Here is a 16,876-nt window from a genome sequence, read left to right as displayed (position 1 = left end):
AAACGAGGTTCCGTCGCTCCCATTTTTGCTTTTAATTTCAGTCAGAACAAAAAATACGTGTTAACAGAGCCATGGAGATGCAAACGGATAGAATATTGTGATGGCCTTTGCACCGATGATTAAATATAATTTGTGAGCAGATGTCCATAACTTGTTCAAACCTGCTTTCCTGTTACCTAAGTAAACGTGAAAGTCAACACGGTGGGAGGTGGACGTCATGTTTACAAAAACATAATGACATCACGATACATTTATGCCGAAACAATACCCTTACTACAACGACAAGACAAATGCTACCTATAATATTATCAGTGTAATTAAATATGGATACTCAAGTCTCACAAGCTTGCCAGCTGCATATATGCCTATGTGTAATACAAACAGCTTGTTTTCTAAAATTCTAAAAAGCTTCGCGGCACACTTGAGAATCTCTCACACAGTTTAAGAAACACTGGTGTCATGGAATTAATTAAACATTTGAGGGAGAAATCGCGGGAAACACAAATCAAAAGGAGAGAAAAGTTTCAGCCCTAAAAAAACTTAAAGGGAGAGAAGAGGACATTAAACAAAGAGAGAGAAGAAGTGAAACTCGAGAAACTAAACACTGTAAGCAATGCGAGTTGTTATTACCCATTCAAGATGCAAAACGAGCACGACCTTTCAAACTGGAAAATATTGTCAGCCTTTTTCATTTTTGTTGGAACATTTGACATATTTTTGAATCAGTTGAATTTTTCGGATTCGGTGATCAAAATTTCGGAATTCAACATTGAATGTGGGCATTTCCAAGCGAACTAAAGAATTTTAACATGCCAACTAATCCCACGGGAATGATGGAAAAAATCAGTACAAGTAGAGAAAACTGTTTGTTATGAGGTCTTCGATGGATACCTTCTTCAGACAATGTTGTAAAATCAGGAAATGACGAGTTCGTTGATTGAGTGGATAATGCCTCCCAAATAACTCTAATTCTCACGATCCCTCCACATTGTAGAAAGCTAAACAATAAAATAAACAAAACTATGTTCATGATGCATGCGGTATTGACTTTGAATCTAGACGTGACTTCTTGTGACAAAATGATGCTTGAACATAATCACGAACAGAATTATTACCCTCCATATTGTTCATACGTCAAATCTTCAGCCTTTTCACAAAAAAAGGTTCCATAATATTACAAAAATTAAAACGAATAAATTACAAAATTATCGTAAAATATTCATATTCCTCGATATAAACTATACAGCAATAATATGATCCTTGCTCAGTAGTTTCGCAGGACATGATATAATACTGCTACAAGTAACTATTGTGCAGATGCCATTTCAGTCTCCGTCTATTTCATTACAGAAATATTTCAAACACTAGACCACAGCAAAAATGAAAAACAAAAAAATATTTTTTTGTTGAATGCCGGACTCCGTCAGTATGTCTATAATTAATGTAAGATTGTGAATATTTTGATAGTAGTTAACTGATGAAGGGGATATTTTTAAGAGATTTTTAGAATAGAGTGAAATATTAATACATACCTTAGATACCAGTCTGTATACTACAATAAACAACATTCTAATCTCAAAGAATACCAGAGATACAAAATGATCCTTGTAAAAACTATGAAATGAAAGATTTTCTTGCACATAAAGTGAACCGACACTTTTGTGCTCAAAGATAATATAGAGAGCACGCAGCATTTTTCACGCAGACAGACAACATTTTGTCACAGGAGTTATGTCGGGAAATTTTCAAAGGAAGAATTACCACTTCATTATATTGTTTTGAAAATGAAACTGGACTGTAATAAATGAACATATAAATTGTATTAATATGATGAAATTCAATGTCTTGAGTCATTCAACAAATGCGAATTTGTGAGAAGTGTTTTTATGTTTGATTTGCTAGATGAATTTAATCAAATCGCTAGTCAAATACCGCCAGCAAACGGATCGCGGATTTAATTGAAAGTAATACAATCAGGAAAAACGTACGGGATAATGAAATTTCCATAGAGCAGTTTTTACAAAAATAAATTGGAGGTTGAATGACAAGACACATTTGAGAGGCAAATGGCAAAAAAACACCAGATCACAAAAACAGAAAAGAATTCGTTTCGACTATAAAATAAAGTCGAAAAAGGAGGAAAGGACAAATTGATGAAAAAGAGAGAATAATTGGTACTTGAGATACGAGAGATCTTAAACTCTGTAGGCAATGCTTACTGATATTACATACCCACAATATATAGCGCGCGCACGACTTTTCAAGCTGGAAATTGTCAGATTTTAGCGTTTTTTCAATTTTGTTGGAATACAAGACCTAAACCAAATATAAATTATCCAAGTTCATTGATTATTATTGTAATGTGTTCATATGATGCTCTTTTATTCCTAACAACGATAAGGTTAATATATTTTTCAGATATCTATATAAAATTCTAAACTCGTCTAGTACAAATAAGTACTTGTGATTCCATGGCTACAAGCTTTAGTTCGTAGCAATTTGTGAAAATCAAACTGTAGTGCTAATATACGATTACGGCTTTTTCCATAAAAAATCAAATTCCTCTAATTCATTATTAACGTTTCATAACTTCGAAATATGAATTCTGGAGCAAATGCTATAAGACTATTCATTTTGCTTTTAAATCCAATGCTGATATTGTAACATGTAAACATGAAACGTATGGTTTCATATGATAACGATAGAGCTTGACTGAGCTTGACTGAGTAAAATACCAACGAAAAGGTTTTTTGCATGACATTGAACTGTCATTTCTCTGCACAAAGAAAATATACAGAGCACGCAGAGTCTTCCCAGAACAGACAGACAACATTTCGTCACAGGAAGTTAAGTCTGGAATTTCCAAAAAAAGGATTTACAACTCATTCTACTGTTTTAGGTTGAGCTGAGCGCAGTGAATATTTTATAAGAGAGTGCATTGTGTGATATTTAACATTTTCAGAATATGTGTTGGTGTACGTACTGTCATAGTTGATAGCTAAATTCAGTTCTCTTGGGTCATTCAACAAAATGAGCATTTGTGAGAAGTTTTCTAGTCTGATCAATGCTATATTACGTGAAATATTAGAATGTTTTACACTGGGTTGAAGTTGGTCTTGAATCCAAACTTAGACTCGGCCGCCTAACCTACAGATTCTACACTTCGTCTACATTTTTGATCATTCACTATGTCATCATTGACAATTAGATTGTTGGTTAAAACTGAATTTGTTCGGGTACTCATCTAAAGATACTACATTTTAGTTATAATAACCCAATCACTTGATTGGAGCGTCTTTTCGCATTTATGATTGTGATGCCGCGAACGCTATTATTTATGTTTGATTTGCTAGGTGGATTCGATCAAATTGCTAGTCAAATTACGCCAGCAAACAACAAATGGCAAATTTAATTGAAAATAATAAAATCAGTGAAAAGATACGAAACAGTGAAATTTCCATATAGCAATTTTTATAAAAAAAAAATTAGTGAGAAATGGCAGAAAACATTAGACCAAAACGGATAGAAAAGAATTCATTCATATAGTCCAAAAAGAGATAAAAGACAAATTGATGAAATATAGAGAATGAGTGGTACTTGAGATACGAGAGAACTTAAACACTGTAAGCAATGCTTGTTGTTATTACATAGCCATGATGTAGAGCGCACGCACGACTTTCAAGCTGGAAAATATTGTCAGAATTTAGCATTTTTGCATTTTTGTTGGAACGCGAGACTTAAATCTAATAAAAATTATCCAAGTTCACTGATTTTTATTGGAACGTGTTCTTATGATGCTCTTCTATTTCTAGCAACGATAAGAATATATTCTCTCAGATATCGATATAAAATGTTAAACTCGTCTATTACAAATAAGTACTTGTGAATCCATGACTATAGGGTTTTGTTCATGGCAAATTTGTAAAAATCCAATTTAATGCAAGCAAATTATTTTATCGTTGTCAGCAGACCAAATTACTCCACATCGATGTGAGAAAGAAGGAGCATACTTCTACGTTTCTGCGTGAGGGAAGGAAAAGAAACACTTCAACATTTCACATCATGACAGACATAATTTTTTTCAACTCGTCATATCCTTATTTGACGCCAATATCTCAAATTCAAAAACATGGGGGTGCGGGCATGTAATCAATGACATTTATAATGCGCCGAGATGGTTAAATTTGCTTGGGGATGTGAAATAGATATATGGAAGGTTTGAAACAACAATGCCTTTTTGAACAAGAAAATCGAAACGTTAAACACTAAAATGTAACAAACGATATCAAGAAAATACGCCCCAAGCTAAAATGATTAAAAATTCGCTAATAAACAAAGTTAAATGACGTGGGGCTAATATACAATTAAATAACACCAGCTAACGCGCCATCACATTAATTTTGATTGAGTACAGTCGTTTATTAGATGTTTCGTACAATCTGTTAATTAGGCTTAACATCATTCACTGAATGAAAGTTCTAGATTTTTCGTTTTACTATAGTGAAAAAGACTGAAAAGTATAGTGAAAAGTTCCTAAAACACTTGATATTAGAAGGATTTGGATGAAGATAATATTTTTAATTATTAAAATGTAGTTAGACAGTATTTTATCTTTCAAAATAGCTGCAAAGCTAATGTAGCGGAAGGCTTTACCCTTTATAGGAACTTCTGATCTTCATATAAAATGATTTACAAGAGACGTCTTTTTCCATAAAAATCAAATTCTATTAATTTAGCATTTTCATAACTTCGAAATATGAATTCAGGAGCAAATTCTATAAGACAGTTTTTTGCTGGTAAATCCACTGCTGATATTGTAACATGTAATGTATGGTTTATTGTTTTCTATGATATTTCCATAATTTGTTCAGTTTTGTCATTTCTAGATAATAATTGTTTCACATACAGCTATGAGGATGACTATGAGCCATAGTTTGCAGTTGCTCATAAATATGTGTTGTAAAAAACTAAATGACGAGCAGATTAATAAGAATAAAGTAAAATTCTAATAGAATGGTCTTGTGCATAAAAGTGAACTGTCAATTATGTGCACAAAAAATATACAGAGCACGCACAATCTTCCAAGAGCAGACAGACAACATTTCGTCACAGGAAGTTATGTCTGGAACTCCCCAACGAATAATTTATTCTGCATATTTTATGAGAGAGTACATTGTATAATATTTAATATTTCCATAATATGTGTTGATGTACTTACTGCCTCATTTGATAGAAATTTACATCATTCTTCTGATGGAGGCCGTGCTGCTGGAATATTTTGAAATTTAAAGAAGCAACTTTATTTTTTGAACGGGTTCTGAATTTTTTTTTCTTCGAAATATGAGATGTGAAAATTATATGGTCGGACACGGTATATATTTTTCGGGTAATTTTAGGTCATTGTTTATATTTTATTATTTATAAATATTATTTTTTATCTTCAAGGTCTAACGATGTATTATATGGATACAATAAATAGGAATAATGATATAGTGCAAGGCCCTAAACTGTTATTATGCTTAGAACGAAGATAATGAGACGTTCAAAAGCAGACATACATCATTTCGTCGCCGGAAGCTGAGGCATTCAAACTCAAAATTAATATCTTTATATCTTAATGAGAGAATTACATTCATTATACTGTTTTAGTTGCTACGGCATGCAATGACTTGATCATATAAAAATGCGGAGTATAATTTATTCCTATAATTTATTTTAGTGAATAAATGAACTGCAATTATGTTAGATTTTTACAACCTTACGCTGAACAAGGCACTCAGACAAGGAATTACAACGAGCAATCTTGTACAATTATTCTAATTTTACCATTTATGCTGTTATCTGTCAGATCTACTTGAGGCATGCATTATTTTAAATTCTTTCACTTCAGAATTAACATATTCCTATAATTTGTTTAGTTCCAACACTAATAAAAATTAATTTAGTATAGCACAGACGCAAAATATGAATTTTGGTTTTGATGCCCGACTATTGATCTTGCTGGTAATTTTATTTTTGATGCTGTTGCAAGCAGTAGATATGGTTGCATGCCAAGGAGAAGGAGGAGGATATGGAGGTAAGTGGAGTTGTTAATGCTGGAGTTCATTTCAAATTGATCATGATTTTAAACAGTATGGGATAGTGAAGCTTTTGAAAGCTTTGAAAACGTTTCAGTAACACGACATAAGAAAGATTTAAAAGATCATATACTAAAATAATTTCAAATATACGAATGGTGGATAGTTAGGTTGTTGCCCGAGTTCAAATCATTGTTAGTCGGACAATTCTTATTCACTACTTTTAACGGACTTTTAACGGAAAATATCGCATAATCGCTAATTTTGTATTTTCAGCGGGATTCAAAGAACAGAACAGACGAAAGAATATTGGGTTAAAGTTTTCGAATAATAATGAGGTGATATAAATTTCAAATTGTCTGTTTTAGTGTATGCAACCATTACTAATTGAACATGAATTTACATTTATTTCCAGGCATTTCCCGCGGAATTCTGAACATACAGGGAATCCTACTGTATATAATGCTATTCATAATATATAAACTAGGTCTAATATATATCTACATCATATCATTATATAAATAAAGCTGGAAAATAAAAATGGATTTCAATCAATGACTTATAATTTGTATAAATATGGAAAATTCAATACACTTGTGTCACTCAAACAATGCGCATTTATGAGAAGTGTTCTAGTCTGATCGATGCTCGGCATATTACTTGAAATATTAGAATGTTTTATAGTGGGTTGAGGATAGTATGAGTATTTACTTTTAAAGCCGAAGATTATACATATTAATTGGGATATACCAATCAATTGGATGGAACGGCTTTTACTCATATATAAATGTTATGACGTGATTTTCATGGTAGATATAGTCGAAGCGCGAATTACGTACGCAGGCGGGAATAAACAAGATCACACATAGTCTACAATACCCTAATAAACTGAATGAAACCTCCTTAATTATTCAAAAATTTTTATGCCGAGATTGATATTATTTATCTTTAATACACTTAGTGAATTTAAACAAGCTATGGCAGTGCAAATTATGATTTTAGGCATTTCAAGTTGATACAATCACAAAAACATACTTGATATTAAAGTTCTCATATGACAATTTGGCTATCAAATATTAGAGGGTGTAATGGAGGTAAACATTTGAATGAAAAAACGAGAAAAACACAAATCAAAAGGGAGAGAAAAGGTTTTAGCTATAATAAAAATAGAATTTGAGAGAAAAGAAAAATCGATGAAACAAAGAGAATAGTGGTACCTCAGAAACGAGAGAACTCATATACTGTGTAAGCAATGCTTGTTCTCATCACCCAACCACAATTAAAGCGCGGAGACGAACTTTCAAGCTGGAAAATATTGGTAGAACGTAGAATTCAACGTTTTTGAATTTTTCCCAACATAGGACGTATTTTTCATATTCAGCGATGAATATTACAGATTCCTCACTGAATGTAAAACTCAACACGTGAACTATAAAATCTCAGGCATTCGAATTACGTTTGGTACTAAACCTAACATCCAATAGACACGATTATTAAAAACTAATAGTTTCATTTTTAGTTGCATTTACTCAGCGTAGAATGCAAGTGTAAGGTTGCTAAATTCGAGCACGGCAACACGAGACAAGTTATTAGCAAATCTTTGAGCAAAAGACGGAATTGTCTGGGCTCGTCGCCGCCGTAGAGTGTTTTACGTAACCACTAGTCGGTTACGGCTTCCTCTACCATCAAGTCCATGCATCTGGAAACAAGATACCTGGCTAACTAATCGCACGGGAATAACAAACAGAACCAGTACAAGTAGGCAAAACGGTTCGTTATGACGGCTTCATCAATCATCGAAGGCACTCATTGCACACCGCAGCAAGCAGGAAAAAGAGAAAAAATATTCTGTTATTTTTTTGGGCGCCGCACTCCGTCATTATGTCTTTACTTACCGAAGAGTGATGAAGAATTTAATTTAAGTGCTGGAGGAACAATTTTAAAAGCATGTTATAGTGGAATATTGAAACGTACACTTTTTAATCGAAAGATATATAGATATGTCTGTGTTTATGTAAAGTAACCAACATTCAAATCTCGAATAATAACAGGGATACAAAATGCTTCTTGTTAACTATAAAATAAAAAGGTTGTTTGCGCATGAAAGTGAACTGTCACTTTTGTGCGCAAAAATGAAAAATAAACAGCATGGCACACTTCTCAAGAAGACAGAAAATTTTGTCATAGGAAGTTGTGTCTGGAACTCTCAAAAGAAGAATTAACACTTCATTCCATTGTTTTAGGTTGAGTTGAGCGTATTTAAAAAATTGTATGTGAAGGTAAATTTTATTTTATTCAATAATCATGTAATATGTTTTGATGTACGTACTGTCTTGTCTGATAGAATTTTACATCACTACTCTGATGGATGCTCTGTGCTGTGGATTCTAGTGATTTTTAAAAAATCTACAGTTTTCTTTATTGAACATGTTTAGAAAAATTGTTTTGTTTTAAGAGTGGAGTAGTGAAGACTTCATAGAAGAACATAGCATGTTGAAGCTATCCGGAGTAACAAAAGGGGAAAACTAAAAATATTTTGCAGTGGTTATGTTTGACCATGCTAAAACTTAGTTGCTCTGCCCGTTACCTTTATTTAAATAAGCACCGATCGAAAATATGGCTGTTTTTTCACATTGTGTGAACATTTTAGCCTGTGACAAGGAGGAAATGATAAGTTTCAATGATTTCAAATGTAAACACTCGTTATTTCCTCCCGGGAAATCCAGTATTTCACTGATTGTAAATCAATATTTCAATTTTCTCAACATGAAAAATTATTTCATTGTTTTTACTTGGAGCTACGATGTGCAGTGAGTGGTTAGTAAGAAAGACTCATTGTTCCTTGAGGTATCGGCAGAGAGAATAATGTTTTGAATAGAAATGCACAATCACCATTTAGAAACTTTAATTAGAAGATTGTCATTCCAGCTAAAGACCAAATTAGTGTAACTTAATTCCGATAATTTATTAAATGATATTATTAATAGATATTAATTAATGTTTCACCGTCTCGCGTAATGAATGATGGAGCAAATTCTGGATTATTGATCTTATACATGAAATTGATACTTATGTTGTTGCAAGTTATACATATGGCAGCATGCCAAAGAGGAGGAGGGGATAAGTAGAATGAATATAATTTTGTAATGATGCATTTGTGAATTTATGTCATTCGTTATGTCATTAATTCGTTATGTCATTAGGTCGCTCATGACCAACGGAAATAAAAGGTTTGAAAATACAACTTGTTTTTTAAAATATTCGGGATCATATCGAAAAGGTAAACATATCGGAAATATCGGTCTTCATTTAGCCGATACCGATACACTACCGATACCGGAAAATTGGCCGTTATTGCCGATACCTATACCAGATACCGATACCCGATACCGATATCCAAGACCGATTTCCGAGACAGATATCCGATACCTGATACCGATACCCGGTACCGATACCCAATACCCGATACCGAAAACCGATACCCGGTACCGATACCCGGTACCGATATCATTAAAAACAGTCATTGTATGGCAGTTATCAATCCATTTAGACTATCTGCAGCTTTAACTATTAGCCCGGCATTATATTTCAACACTTCAACATTCAACACTCAAAATCCTTGATTTCAAATCCAATTTATATCTTCAATTCGAAATCTTACTGCTACCGAAAGTGTTAAATTGTAAACACTAGACGAGGCACGATAAATCTTTCCGGAAGCAACGCGAACACTGAATACCTGCCAGACAGTGCCACCTAATCGAAAGAGCGTGGCAACAATTTAGAATTCCTGGGATTAATCTAGAGACTTATTAAAGATCGAGCATGGATCATTATTTAGTGCTTAAAATGATTTTAGTTAGTGCGGAAATACTTCACAACTTAAACATAAACGTAGAATACCATATTATTATAAAATCCTTGATTTCAAATCCTATTTATATCTTCAATTCGAAATCTTACTGCTACCGAAAGTGTTAAATTGTAAACACTAGACGAGGCACGATAAATCTTTCCGGAAACAACGCGAACACTGAATACATGCCAGACAGTGACACCTAATCGAAAGAGCGTGGCAACAATTTATAATTCCTGGGATTAATCTAGAGACTTATTAAAGATCAAGCATGAATCAATATTTAGCGCTTAAAATGATTTTAGTTAGTGCGGAAATACTTCACAACTTAAACATAAACGTAGAATACCATATTATTGCCAGATTGTCCGAAGAGATTTTTCTACTCTTTTGTCACTATGGAAGTTTGCGTTGCTTAGAAGTGTTTGTGTGTACCCTTTTTTCAAGTCAAAATTTAATTAAGTTGAAAAAAGTTATGACGTGTACGACTATTACTGTTTAGAAATAAATGCAGATAGGCACGACATAAGAAAAGCTACTTGAAAAGATATTTGCTACGATAGATCACGTATAGTAAAAAATACTGAATTTAAGTCACATCTTGTAATACAGTCTAGTACAGTGCTCTTCAACCTTTTTGTTATTGCGGAACCCCTGATATCATTTTTCGTTTTTTTATGGAACCCCAAATAACAAAAATAAAAATAAAACACAAAATACTCGTAATACGAAATACTTCTAATTCAAATATTTCTACTTCAATAACAAAACAGAAAGGAGGTATAAAAAGCGTGAAATTCAATGACTAGGTTGTTCTTGCATTTCCCTCGCAATCTTCTTGAATCGTGGCTCCACGGCGCTCAAAGCAATTCTCATACTCATGTCTACACTCTTTAAACAACTTCTTTTTTGTTTTTATTAGTTGTTAGAGCAGAAAATGCTGATTTATACAAATAGGAATTGGGAAATTGGCACAGAAGTTTTAATGCTTCTTTTGCAATTACTGTTCCCTCTTTGTGAAGAGAAATCCAAAAATATTCCTTCCCATGTTTTTCGAAGGTTTCCTCCGAATTGATATCATTACGGATATCTAGGAGTCCTTCTTGCTGTTGCGCACCTAGAAATTCATTCAAAAACGAAAAAGGAGAATAATCATTTTTTGCAACTTTAGTGGCCCAGCAGTCAATTTTTCCTTTAATCAAAACCCCTAAGGAACCCTATAAACCCACGAATGTGTTGCGGAACCCTAGGGTTACACGGACCCCCTGTTGAAGAGCACTGGTCTAGTATAGTCTTTGTACAAATTTTGTGTTAGTGAAAAGTGAGCTTACGCGTAATTTACGTAAAATCGAGAGAGCAATGTTCACATATTCGGACACGAAATTAAACAAATGTATGTGCATTACAAACGCATTTTGTTCCACTTCAGATGCTCCGTCTGTTCTTGTTTGGAAGGTGACGTAATCCTCTATCAGAAGAGTACTTATTCTCTCGTTTATCTAGCACGTGTTCACCCCGGCGATATTAGTGAAAAACTTTTTCTCAAAAACGTTTGAAAATTCTCTCTTATTATCGGCATAGAGTGGGACGTATTTGCGCTACGCGATTCGTGAGGCTTTTAATAGAAATTCACATAAGTAAGCTTTCTAACGAGACGTAAGGGAAGTTTCTTGCACGTTTCTAGTTATGTTATATTATTAAAAGGGTATAAAAAGTCGCTCATGACCAGCGAAAATAAAGGGTTTAAAAATACAGAAATTGATGAAACATAGTAAATCAAATCATTTCAATGCATGTTTAACTGTAATAAATTTATTAGCCTTTAACATTTTATTCTCAATAATCGTGATCTCCAACTACTCTTCGAATTCATCTGAAGATACAAAATCGAATAGGAGTTTTTTCGGCGTTTTTGCATTGTTCACAATGATTCTTTGGGCAGTTGAAATGGAATTTTGCGTATCGAATGAATACTGCATGAATTAAATGGTGGATTTGTATTTTTACTTTTGGAAACTAAAATGAATATAACAAAATATGTCCTAAATCAACACGTAATTTAAAAAAAAATTTAATACTAAATTCAAAGTAAAATGATTTGAAACAATTTTGAAATATAAAAACACAGCATTATAATAATGCTATTCACGCCCGTCTCGGCGTTCTTGACACGCAACCACGTATATGGCTTGTGGCAATATCAGTATCAAATCAATGTACTCGATCAATAATTTAGCATTGGCTCCGGAATGCATATTTCGGTCGAAGAAACACTATTTAACACCTAGTAATGCAGAAATTTGACAAATGACGAAAAGCAAGTTTGATTTAAATTTTGCAAAATTGATTGGTTATTGATTAGCATGTGAACTTCTATATCACGATCATGTACTTCGATGCAAAACAGTTTCTATGCCTAAATAACTTATTATTTTCCTCTGATATGGACATGGAAAGGTAAATGGTATTGGAAGTGCTTTATACTGCTTGTTTTAGTAGTTTGACTGTTTTGACATTTTCTGGTTCAATTAAAAATAAATCTGGCAAAACTCCTCTCTTGATTATGATCACAAAATCCAATAAATTATAAATTTCATCGTTCTTATGAGCATTCACCGAACACCACAGCAAACAAGAACAGTATAATAAAATGATTTCTTAAACCTAGAAAGATTGATTTGAATCTGAATGTGAAAACGCACAGTTATGATGTTATGTCTGGCTGCTTTTAAATTGTTTTACGGGCGTCGGTTCACATCTTCGCACATAAAAATGGTAGTTTGCTCTCATTCAAAAATGGTTTCTTAGTTTTAGGCACATAATTGAGTACTCCCGAAGTATGTGAACCAAGATGGCGGACAGTGGAACGTAGTATGTGTAGCAGGTTAGGGTTAGGCCATAATTTTTTTCCAATTTCCGGTATTTTAGTTCTAATACGTTTTCTGGGACTAGCCAAGAGAATCCCGTAGTATTTGTACCTGAGATGACGCCTCAGTGAATGATCAGAATATCAACAATCTGCTGTTTGAACAAAAAAGTTTAAGATTCGTATACAAAACTTAAGCAAAACCGTTTCGAAACAATCTGGCATTGCACGTATTTAACATACTTATCATAAATGAGTAAAAGCCGCTACATTTATTTAATTGAGTTATTCCAACTAATATGTATGATCTTTGTCTTTAAAATAAAGTAAATACTCACCAAAAACTCAGTTTTAACAAACAATCTATTCGCCAAGATGATAGCTTGCAACAGCATCAGTAATAAAATTACCAGCAAGATTAATAGTCGGGCATGAGCACTAATCTTCATATTCAGAGTCTGCGAAATACTAAGTTATTATGTAGTAGAATTGAACTATTTATGAAAGGCAGTTAAATATTTTTCTCTGTTGTTATCACAAAATACAACAAATTCTACATCAGATCTTTTATTTGAAACACTGTCTGCACACCGTAGCATAAAAGAAACAAGACAATTACAATAAAATGGAATGATCTAATAATGATTTCCAGATTTTATCAATAATAATCAGTTTGTAATCCGCCATAATAACTGTCGTTTAAATGAGTTGTAGAATATTTCTACCAACCAATGTAAAATGTAAAGCCTGAGGTAACATTATGGATCGCATTTTCGATCCTAATAATTGTGCAAATGCTTACTAACAGTTTGGTGATTCGGGACTAGTCTTTTCTAACGAATTTCAAGTTCATGTGCATAGCGAATCATACATTCTGTGGCGCTAGGTATAACATTTTTATTTATAATGATCACATCAGAAAATATTGTCCACGGTTGTTTAACATGCGTCAACAGAGATGGCACCATCAAACTGAGCTCTGGGCTAAAACACGTAATTCACGAATAAAATATGGGAATAGGTCGCGTCAGTTTTATTGTTGGCTTGGGAGAAATAATATTTTGGTCAAGATTTTTAAATACGTTATGCGCATTATTCTAGAAATTAGAGGCGAGCTTCATATCGCAAACTTTTCAACAACCGTCGTAGTTTCGCCAGTTTCAAGCCTGTTAGCTAGTCTTTGTACAATAAGATAGGCTAAAACTCCTCCGTCACTCAAGTATTAACTTACAGTAGTAACTCATGAATTTAAAGGCCAAACACTTACATTCCTCAGTTATTTTATTTTCCAAACATTATAACACCTTAGGGTCTATCACTATAATATTCGTCTTATTTTATTCTATTCATACAATACATATTTAGATGTTTCTTCATATTTAGGAATGATTAAATTCAACAAAAAAATTGAAATGACACAAAAAATATCAACTATGTGCTTCCTTAATATCTTCACATCTCAAAACAAAATAATTTTTCTGTACCTGTTCAGAAATAAAAACGTTTTTTTTTTAATAGATTTCATCATCACAGGCTCAGGCTGATGTTTTGTAAAAATTCAATATGAAGATTACGCATTTCTTCTGATTGAAAATTTCGTAATAACGTAACGACGTAAAAATATAATGGGTTCATATGTTTATTACATATACATAAAAATGAGTCATCGTTCAATACAAAGATGTAAAAATTAAAATAAATCATTTTAGAATAAATGCTTCAGGATTCGCTTAAACCAACAGAAACTGTTATGTCGTTATACACAACAATAATTATGCTCAAAATCTAATTCTGATGGTCGTTGAGGACTTCATTCTGGAATGAGTCTGCGCCATTTCTGGTTAAGTGCGTGAGTTTTTCTTCCCTGTCCTTTTCTGCGAGCAAATGCTTATAAAAACGTGCCTGAAATGCCAAGGTGCTCTCATTGCAAAATATCGAATTCGCAGGTTTAGATTGTGACTTAGTCTAGCGATTTGTAACCGTAATCATTTATTAATATTTATAATTATTCACGTGACTTGACAGTAAAGAGTCACACATGAACATTTATCCCCAACTCAAACTTTATCCCCAACTCATACTTTTTTTTTGTTTGTATAATTGGCGCAATCTTAATAATAAAAAAAACCTTTCTCTTCAGTTAATTTAGTTCCGTGTCTTTTTTTTATAACCTACTCAAATCTCTTTCTCTTTATTATATTTAAGGACATCACTCTAACTGAATATAGCCTATTTCAAATTCCTATGATACTTGGATTGTCAATTATAAAATATTAGAGACTTGCTAACAATTGCCAACAAGTGTTAACGACTGTATTCAATATACGGTATGATGAAGGTTTCATCCTTGCACACAAACGTACGGTGCGAAATTTTTGGTTTGTTCGATTCAATAACACGGGAGTATAGATCTCTACTATATTTCAAGTGACTTACCAAGATTTGTTCCCCAATATCACTTTACCAAGCAAAATGTATTGTGGGACGCAAGTTTTATTAATTGTTCAGTGATTGTTCAAAGAATATGATTGGCAATTACCCCTGTTGAATACAAGTCATAAGTTAATTTAGTTTAATTCAGTTTTTATTGGTAATTATTTAGTAGATATACTGCAAATACTAATAGATTTCATAGGATAGTGTGGTCATTCTAAAAGTCACGAAGAATTCCTGGAATAAGAACAATATCTAGGAGCACAAAAGTTTTTTTTTCGCATACATCAAAATGTTGAAATATGTTTATTTTGTTTTATTCAATGATTTCATTCTAATATGTAATTGATAATCTCAAATTGTTATTCGAATCCGTATCCTAATGATGGAACGATTAAATTACATGATAAAAATTTCTTATATACAAATAGTAATTGTCAGGAAGTTCTGTATTCGGCATTGCGTATCATGTTCAACAAATTTAAGGGTTTAGGTGATTGACTTAAATTACTTTCCCGACTAGAAAGATACACCTGATAAACAGATTTTACACGCTCAAATGTTTCATTCTTTTATTATATTTAAATGAAATTTTAACTTAAATCAAAGATGTTGAATCTTGTTGAATCAAAGATCACAAATGTTTTATTTTGTAGTAAATACCAAAATGACATAAATTCACAAACGCATCATTACAATAAAAGGCTATATTCATACTACTTACTTCCTCCTTCTCTCTGGCATGCTGCCATATGTTAAACTTGCATTAGCATCAGTATCAACATTGGGTCACGTCACGCAGTTTGACCATGACGTAGGAACTAATACATCTTCAGTAGTTGTTTTCTGTGTATGTATTGAATTTACCCAGAATAATACAGTTCATAAGTCAATTCTTTGGCTCCAGCGTTTATTCATTGCTCATCATATTCATTTTAGATACATAGCAACTGGTTTCTTTTGTACTCGACCTGATCAGTTTCATTTTTGTTATCTAAAACCAGAGCTAGAAATTAATATGAAAGAGATAGGTTTTATTAAGGATTGGTCGATTTGATGGAACGATTAGTTCTTTTTAAGTTTATTAGGTAGATTTGTTCAAATGGTCCATAATCGCTAGCAATTTTCAATTTCGTTTTGAAATTGCAATTATGGTAAACAGGTAGTATCTTGAAATTCTTTGCCAAAACTTGAGTATTTTCAATAAATAAAAATACTTCTCATGTTCCAACAAAAATGCAAAAACCCTAAATTCCAAATTCCGTAAGAACTCGTTTGTATACTTTAAACCGTTGTAAAAACAAATATAGCTCAAAGTGTATTGTTCCTCCATTTTCTGATAACATATATTGCTCTCCTTTTTATCCAATTGTCTCTTTCCTTCTATTTTGTTTGCTCGGTAATTCCTTTTTCTCCTTTTCGTTTTGAGGATTTCAGTTATTAGGCAACACAACCGCCAACAAAATGGTGGTAAATAAATACTCACGGATATCAACAAAGTAATCGCAACCCATTATTTCAACATCTGAATATTTCATGTAGTTAACTAGCCTTTGTCAGGCTTGAACACTTTCCACAAACACACAACTTGTTTATTGACACTTGAGTAGAAAATTTTTCTGTGGCTTTTTGCAATGTATATAT

General features: G+C 32.8%; 1 long non-coding RNA gene across 1 annotated transcript; it reads left to right on the top strand.

The window, feature by feature from the left end:
• The first annotated feature begins 5,919 nt into the window (after window positions 1–5,919).
• Window positions 5,920–6,640, top strand: LOC144423028 (uncharacterized). The gene is made up of 3 exons (XR_013475521.1): window positions 5,920–6,076; window positions 6,354–6,415; window positions 6,493–6,640. It is a non-coding gene; the product is annotated as an uncharacterized LOC144423028 (long non-coding RNA).
• The last annotated feature ends 10,236 nt before the right edge of the window (window positions 6,641–16,876 follow it).

Source organism: Styela clava, chromosome 1 (assembly GCF_964204865.1).
Source record: "Styela clava chromosome 1, kaStyClav1.hap1.2, whole genome shotgun sequence".
Classification (NCBI taxonomy): domain Eukaryota; kingdom Metazoa; phylum Chordata; class Ascidiacea; order Stolidobranchia; family Styelidae; genus Styela; species Styela clava.
The sequence above is the reverse complement of the archived record's forward strand: the minus strand, read 5'-3'. Positions and strand labels throughout refer to the sequence as shown.